This window comes from Arabidopsis lyrata (genome assembly GCF_000004255.2).
Source record: "Arabidopsis lyrata subsp. lyrata unplaced genomic scaffold ARALYscaffold_7, whole genome shotgun sequence".
NCBI classification, from domain to species: Eukaryota; Viridiplantae; Streptophyta; class Magnoliopsida; order Brassicales; family Brassicaceae; genus Arabidopsis; species Arabidopsis lyrata.
Window position 1 is genome coordinate 19,788,984 of NW_003302549.1, and position 8,743 is coordinate 19,797,726.

Below are 8,743 nucleotides of genomic sequence, written 5' to 3' on the forward strand. Positions count from 1 at the left end.
CTTCGGCTCATGGGTCCAATGGGCTTCATCCTTTATGGGCCATTATCTTGACTACGTGGCAATCTTTGGTTGGTCTCGGACTTCTGGTGCGGGATCCGACACCAACAATTAGCCCCCCAAGTTCTTCGAAGTGTCATTCCAATTCGGAGGACTTTAAATGCTTTAAATGACCAAAGATTGCGCTCGAGAATCTTTCTGATTTCCCGCCGAAAATCTCATCACTCCTTTAATTTCGGCACTAGCCATTTTTACCCGATTGACATCTGTCATCATTATGACCGTATATTAATTAATTACTATTAAAACAGGAAAAAACCTTCCCACTTCCCACACAACTTCCAAGGCGGTTTCATCATTAGTTTGTGTGAGGTAACTTCTTTTCACCATTACTTCCTCCTTTTACTTTTGTGCTTTAATCAAAACTTCTCTCTACTTTTCTTCACCGAACCTCTCTTCGCCGGATCTTGAATTTTTCATTTTTATCCGATGACTTCTGATTCTGAAAGACCTGAATCTCCGTCTTACGACGAGAGGCGTTCTAGTAATGACGAATGCACTCGTCCTAACGATATCGCCGGTCCTCATTACAAATCCACCTGTACTCTTCAATCCCTTGAGTGATTAAAGGGGCTTTGTCAAATTCCTCCTGGAATTATAGCGGAGGCGCAAATAGCCGATCCTACGGAATCCCCGGAGAACCACCGTGTCGGCTACTTTTGTGTTTACAAAATTTACTTCAAGGGCTGCGGATTGACCTTCCCCCTTCCCGAAGCCCTAGTTCGATTCTTGGCGGCTCTCGAGATTACTTTCCCTCAATTAACCCCCAATCTCCTCCGAACCATCCTCGGGATTATAACCGTTGCGGCGGAGGCTGGCTACGTCATTGGAGTCCCCGAGCTGAATGAACTTCTAAGTGTAAGAAGTTCGTCAAAGAAAACAGGATACTTCTCGGCATACCCAAATGCCAATAGAAACGTCATCTCGCACCTCCCGAACAAGGATGAAAACTGGCACCATCCTTGGTTTCTGATTAAGAAAACTCCTGCTTCGATTGAGAATCTTTCCGATGTACTCCCATCGAAGTGGTCTACGAAACCTGGTAGAGACTAGGTCGTATATTCCTTTCCTGTTCATTATTATTTCTTTACTGACCAAATTCGTTGTTTCATTTCGCAGCTCTCATCGCTTCAACTCTCCCGACCGAAGAATTTGTCAAGTTCTTCAAAACAATCCTTGAAGGGGAAACCCTTTGGAATTCTTTCACCCTCGATCGGTTTGTCGAGGCCAACCGAAAACTCAGGATGAGTCCTCCCAATCTACTTCATCGTCTTCCGCCTCCTCCCTCAACTCAGGGAATGTCAGCTCGGGCCCTTACTGCCCAGCGTAAGAAACTCTCCAAGCCGATAGCAGAGGCTTGTGATGAAAACAAGGTGTTCCTTGCGGCCGCCGTTGACAAAAAAGATTACAGCAGGACCCTGCTGGTTGATGATAACAGCTCCGAGGGAGCCAGATCCGTTGCTGCTTATAGGTTAACACCTCGTCGCGAACGCCGTGACGAACGTTCTCCTCGGAGAGAGCGGTCTCCTCGTCGTGATTCTCCTCGTCCTTCCCGAGACGATTTCAGCAGTGAACCACTTAAGAATTTGGTTCGTAGGAAGAGGGACAAGTCATCCCGTAGTGACTCGTCTCCGCGAAGGGAGAAATCAAGGGCCCGGACTGACCGTTCACCTAGATCATCTCCTCCTACTGAACCAATGGGTCCTCCCCGTCCTGTTGACATGTCTTCTTCTTCTCAGCCCGACAGCGAAAAGACTGCTCGGAGCGCATCTCCTAAAAAGGGAGATTCTGAATCTCGAGATGCTTCCTCGAGGTTAAAGCCCGTTCTTGTCCCTCAAGTCAAATCGCTTTCAGGTTTGGTGATTTACACATACTCTAGCGTTTTTGTTTCTATTAAGATTCCGATTTTTACAACTCTTCTTTCTTCGCAGCTATGGAGAAAGAAGGCAGCGTCTTCCGATGCTTCGATTGGGAATCTTTCCGATGTACTCCCATCGAAGTGGTCTACGAAACCTGGTAGAGACTAGGTCGTATATTCCTTTCTTGTTCATTATTATTTCTTTACTGACCAAATTCGTTGTTTCATTTCGCAGCTCTCATCGCTTCAACTCTCCCGACCGAAGAATTTGTCAAGTTCTTCAAAACAATCCTTGAAGGGGAAACCCTTTGGAATTCTTTCACCCTCGATCGGTTTGTCGAGGCCAACCGAAAACTCAGGATGAGTCCTCCCAATCTACTTCATCGTCTTCCGCCTCCTCCCTCAACTCAGGGAATGTCAGCTCGGGCCCTTACTGCCCAGCGTAAGAAACTCTCCAAGCCGATAGCAGAGGCTTGTGATGAAAACAAGGTGTTCCTTGCGGCCGCCGTTGACAAAAAAGATTACAGCAGGACCCTGCTGGTTGATGATAACAGCTCCGAGGGAGCCAGATCCGTTGCTGCTTATAGGTTAACACCTCGTCGCGAACGCCGTGACGAACGTTCTCCTCGGAGAGAGCGGTCTCCTCGTCGTGATTCTCCTCGTCCTTCCCGAGACGATTTTAGCAGTGAACCACTTAAGAATTTGGTTCGTAGGAAGAGGGACAAGTCATCCCGTAGTGACTCGTCTCCGCGAAGGGAGAAATCAAGGGCCCGGACTGACCGTTCACCTAGATCATCTCCTCCTACTGAACCAATGGGTCCTCCCCGTCCTGTTGACATGTCTTCTTCTTCTCAGCCCGACAGCGAAAAGACTGCTCGGAGCGCATCTCCTAAAAAGGGAGATTCTGAATCTCGAGATGCTTCCTCGAGGTTAAAGCCCGTTCTTGTCCCTCAAGTCAAATCGCTTTCAGGTTTGGTGATTTACACATACTCTAGCGTTTTTGTTTCTATTAAGATTCCGATTTTTACAACTCTTCTTTCTTCGCAGCTATGGAGAAAGAAGGCAGCGTCTTCCGATGCTTCAAGACCCGATCGGATTCGATCTTGCCAGACTTCGACAAATGGCGCCCTGCAATTCGTGAACGCTATTTGCTTCACGCGCATCACTCATCTCGGGTTAGTTCCGTTTTTTTGTTTTTTTTTTTTTTTATATTGCGTTGCCATTCTGCGAACTGACTCGCCATCCCGGGTTTATGTATAATGCCAGGCTCATAGCGAACTTAACGACATGATCGAACATTACGAAGGTCTGGTCATTGGACGGGAGAAGGAGATTGACATAGGGAAGAAGAAACTCTCTGCCCTTGAGGCTGAACTCAGTTCTTCTGCCGGCTCCAAGCACGATCTGGAGGACAAGGTCGACAGTTTAACATCCGAGCTTGCGCAGATAAAGGGGGAGCTGCAAGACCAGTACGATCGGAACTACAAACTCCAGGATGAACTTTCTGGTGTTCAGGGTAGACTTCATGAATCCGAATCAACCGCCGATACCCTGAACAACCAATTTATCGAGCTTGACGCGAAGTACAAGGCGCTGGCCAAGTTGCGTGATTCCGAGTTGGCAAGGTCGGCATCGAAGGCCAGAAAGGAGGTTAAGGGACGCGAGATAGAGTTGATCCAAGGGGCCATCCGCTTCATGCAAACCGAGAAGGCTAGGTCAGACTTGGAATCAGACATCAAGGAGCATGAGAGCAACCTGATTCTGTTGGATCAAATCCATGAAGCAGATTTCTCCGAGGAGCAAGAAAGGACCGAACTGTCAACTAATCTTTCTAAAAAACGGAGTCGCTTGGCAGCTCTTCCCACTTCGACCTTCAACCCGCTTGACTTCGAGGAATTCTTTACTGAATCACCTCCTATAAGTGAATCGGGTTTAGACTGGGCAGGTAACGCTTGGCTCCTGACGCTTACCTTTTCTTACCTTGTACCTTTGATTGACTGGAATTATTATTTCTAGGCTCAAGTGAGACGGAAGACGTTGTCCCGCCCGTAGCTCCTATGGTACCGGAGGTCACTCCGGAGGTTGGTTGTACCGCGGAGGGTGGTCAGGGAGCTTCATCTGATCAAGCGCCAATTAAAGAGGTGGGCGAAACTTTGACAGCTGAGCCGGAGTCCGAGGTGGAGGTCAATCCGTAGTGGCTGTGTCCACTTTAAACTGGGGATTGTCCCATTTAGTTTAAACTTAATTTCAAACTTATTTTTTGGCGTAAGGAGGCTTTATCATTTTTTTTGAACAAGATTTTTGCCTGAGGAGGCTTTTAAACCTTTATAGGTTACGACCCAAGGGGGTTTGGTTAAAATTATATGCGGGTTTGCAAAGTCCGCTTTTAACCTTTTGTGGCCTTGTGGTTATGCTTTCGAGATTTTTGGGCTGATCAGACCTTTCTCTTTAGAATGCGAGAGCTGAGCTCGGCTTAAAGCGAGTTCCCCACTTCGGGTTTAGTCAACTCGATAAATTTATTGGGCTTGGGCCTTAGAAACTTTTGTAGTTAATGCGACGGTTGCTCTTTCCCTTCTTATAAGTAAGGAAAACGGCTCGTCTTTAATGCAATAACTGCCTTTTCTCGATTTTCCAAAAATGGTTTAAACCACTCGGACACTCTACTATTATTGGATTTATGGTTCCAAGACAAACCCTAAATCATTATAAATAAAGGCTTACCTACCTCCAAGCTTTATTTAACTACGTTTTTTTTTAGAGTCTTACTTGAGTAATATTGCGAGAATGAAAAACGAAAAAGTAGCCCCCGTTGATCCCGGCAGCCCACTCTTCTTGTCCGGCGATGGCTTTGAACCGGCCGGCGTTCTCTTCCCTCACGCCGTCTTTCACTTTCCTTCAAAGGAGAAGAAAGAGGCTTGCGATTTTATTGAAAAGGTAAATATTTAAAGTTTTTGATTTAAAAACTTTTTGTTTCATCTTATTCACTCATCTTTATGCTAGGTCGCCGACAAGCACCGTCGCTTGTGTGAAGAGAGGCAGCGGCTGGGCCTCAAAAGGCAAACACTCGAGGCTCGCATTGCTCGGGTGGAGAGGAAGATACGGGCCTTAGAAAGTGATCCCTTTCAATGGGAATGGCGGAACTTTGACTCTGTCGCTGAGATCCCGAAGATGCTTCGGATGTATCTCCGCGCTAAAGGAGTCCCGGGTCCCGTGAACGCCCCCGTCTGCGCCGTTCCATCTGACAGCGAAGAAGAAGACGAAGAGGAGGCAAGCACCTGTCCGAAACGCGTTCGGGATCATCCCGAAGTGGATGCCAAGAACAAGGCGTCCACTTCGAAGACTAAACCGGCGATGAAGGAGCCTGTTCCTGAGCCTCTTCCATAAATGTTCTTTATCTTCTTCCCTTATTTTAAACTCGTAATGGGCTTCGGCCCCTTTTTATTTATGGAAACATTTGCAACTTTCCTTTCTTTTCAAATATTCTCGGAGATGCGTCTTTTAATGCAGGATCTGTTCGAGGGCATAAATCCCTCCGCGAATCACTCCATTCTTAGGATAGAATCCGTAGCTTGCTAGGGATATGACGTTCCTATAAATTATAGTCTCAATTTCCCCTTTACTCCTCACCATTCTTTTCATTTTAGTAGGTATGGAGTTCAATCTTCGCTGTTCAGAATCTATGCCCGACTTCTCCAGAATCGGAATGATAAACGAAAATGTTCCAAATGAGCCAAGCAGGCAGCCTCCTCCACTTCGCGGCTTCTTGAGATCTCAAATCCGAGCCCCATGTGCTTTGATCAGGGATCTCCCAATCAGAGACCAAGGAACAGCGACGGCGTTCATAGAGGCACTCGAGCTTCATCATCGGAAGCTTATGTTGGAAAAGAGGAGACTCCGGAAGAGGATTAACCGGATGCAACGCAGGCTTACTACGGTGTCAAGAGATCTTCACATCCTTGAATCTCACCCCGGAGATGTCCATTGACCACCTCATAAACGGGTATGGGGCGGAAATGGAGGAGAATAATTCTGACGGTTGATGGATCAATGGTGCATGGAGTTGACAGCGCTTGCATCTTCGGGCGAACTTAACACAATCTGTGATCATAGTGGGCCAATAATACCCCATTCTTTTAACTTTAAAAGCCATAGCTCTTCCTGATGAATGACTCCCACATAATCCTTCATGCACTTCGCTCATGACAATTTCGACTTCGGGCCCAAAAATGCATAATAGGTAAGGGTCACTGACACCTCGTCTATATAACGCATCCTTTGACAGACAACATTTCGCGCTAACGATTTTCATTTTCCTGGCCTGCCATTTATTCTTTGGGAGCTCACCTGTCATGATGTAGTGCTTTATTGGCTCCCTCCAGTCAGCCCCCCAGTCTTTAGCCGGAATTTGGTCAACTTTGTGAAATATTCGTGGCTCTGGCTTGGGATGCTCGTTTGGTTCAAGAACATCCTCCTCGATTAACGGCTCGGTTTCTAACATTGTTTCTAGAATCACCTCTTCAGCTAAGACAACGGGTTCCTTGTCAGATATATTCGATCCCTTTGACTTCCTTCGTTTGTTGGGTGGCGTTTCGATATCTGGTTCGCCACGGTCGCGTGCCGCTGCTCGAGACCTTGTAACGACGAGGGTTTCTTTGCTGTCTTGAATGCTTCGCTCCGAAATGCATTCCACTGGAATAACTCTCTTTAACTCAGGATCTGATGTTGACGCCAATGCGGCAAGTGCATCCGCAGTTGTATTCTCTCCCCGAGGTATGCGGATTAATTCGAATTTCGAGAAATTTTTAGATAAATCCTTCACCACTTCGAGGTATGCTTCCATTCTTGAATCTTTGGCTTCATAGTCTCCACTAAATTGGTTAACTACTAATTGCGAATCGCAATAAGCCAATATTTCCTTAGCTCCAACTCCTTGTGCTAATCGAAGTCCGGCAATCAGGGCTTCGTATTCTGCCTCGTTGTTGGAAGCATTGAATAACAACCGGAATGATTGTTCTAGAATTTCTGATGTTGGAGATTCCAACTTGATTCCCACTCCGGATCCTTGTTTTGTTGAAGACCCGTCTACGTGTAATTTCCAAGTTTGGTTCTCCGGTTGTTCTATCGTTCCAGGTATTGGTAACTCGGTTAAGAAATCTGCTAAAACCTGAGTTTTCATACTGATCCGGCTTTTGAATTCTATATCGTACTCGCTTAACTCCACCGCCCATTTCGCCAAACGTCCGGACTGATTTGGACTATGAAGTATTGTTCGGAGTGGTTGGTTGGTTAATACTTCAACCGGATGGGATTGAAAATATGGGCGCAGCTTCCGAGCCAAAGTTACCACCGCGAGTGCAAGTTTTTCCATCATTGTGTATCTTGTTTCCGGATCCGTCATTGACTTGCTTACGTAGTAAATTGGTTTCTGCTCCCCACGGTCTTCCCGAACCAAGACTCCACTAACCGCGTGACTTGAAACCGACACGTACAAATAAAGTTTTTCATCCACTTCTGGTTTGGACAGTATAGGTGGAGTGGATAAGTATGCCTTAAGCTGCCCAAAAGCTTCTTCGCACTTCTCCTCCCAAAGGAATCCTTTGTTCCCTTTTAGAATTTGGTAGAAAGGTAACGATTTAGCTGTTGATCTCGAGATAAAACGATTCAGAACCGCAATCCGCCCAGTCAACCGTTGTACTTCTTTGAAATTTCTTGGAGATGGCATGTTTAGAAAGGCGTTAATTTGATTTGGATTGGCTTCAATCCCTCTTTCTGTCACGATATAGCCAAGAAATTCCCCGGATGGGACTCCAAATGTGCATTTCGCCGGGTTCAGCTTCATTTGATACTTATTGAGAATATCAAAGCATTCCTCTAAATGCTTAACGTGATCCTCTTTCTTTAACGATTTAACCAACATATCATCTATGTAGACTTCCATTGTTTTCCCGAGATGATTATGGAACATCTTGTTAACCAACCGTTGATATGTTGCTCCTGCATTTTTCAAACCAAAAGGCATTACCTTGTAACAATAGATACCTCTATCAGTGATAAACGACGTTTTTTCTTGGTCTTCGGGGTTCATCATTATTTGATTATAACCCGAGAAGGCATCCATGAATGTTAATAGCTCCTTCCCAGCGGTGGACTCTACAAGTCGATCTATATGTGGGAGCGGGAAACTATCTTTGGGACATGCTTTATTGAGGTCTGTGAAGTCGATGCAAACCCTATCCTTCCCATTCTTTTTCTTGACAACGACAGTGTTTGCTACCCATTCCGGATATTGCACTTCTCTTATGGACCCTATCTTCCAAAGTTTATCCACTTCGTCATTTACTATTTTTGCTCGTTCCACTCCAATCTTTCTTCTTTTTTGTTTCACCGGTTTGAAGCTTGGATCCACGTTTAGTTCATGACAAATTATACTTGGATTTATGCCAGGCATGTCCGCTGCTGACCATGCAAACGATGTTTTGTTTTTCCTTAAGAGTTCGATCAAAGCTTCTTTTATTTGGCCAGTCAAAGTTGCCCCAATTCGAATTTTCCGGTCCGGCTTGTCTTCTTCCAACACCACTTCGATTACTATATCATCTTTCTTTTGCCCGCTAGGAAATTTTGTTCTTAGTCCTTCTTTTGCGGGCTTCGTTAATTGCTATTGAATCTTCATACGGTGGCTAGCTAGATAACACGTCCGTGAAGCTTCTTGGTCTCCCCGAATTGTTTCTACTCCTCTTGACGTTGGAAATTTGATACATTGATGATATGTAGAGGGGACTGCATTCATTTGATAAATCGTGAACCCCACCTCTAGGTCCGGAACTTCTA

The 8,743-nt window shown here is 45.7% G+C and overlaps 1 pseudogene; it reads left to right on the forward strand.

Moving 5' to 3' along the window:
• Nucleotides 1–486: 486 nt before the first annotated feature.
• LOC110226335 lies at nt 487–4,110 on the forward strand (annotated as a pseudogene).
• Nucleotides 4,111–8,743: the final 4,633 nt, after the last annotated feature.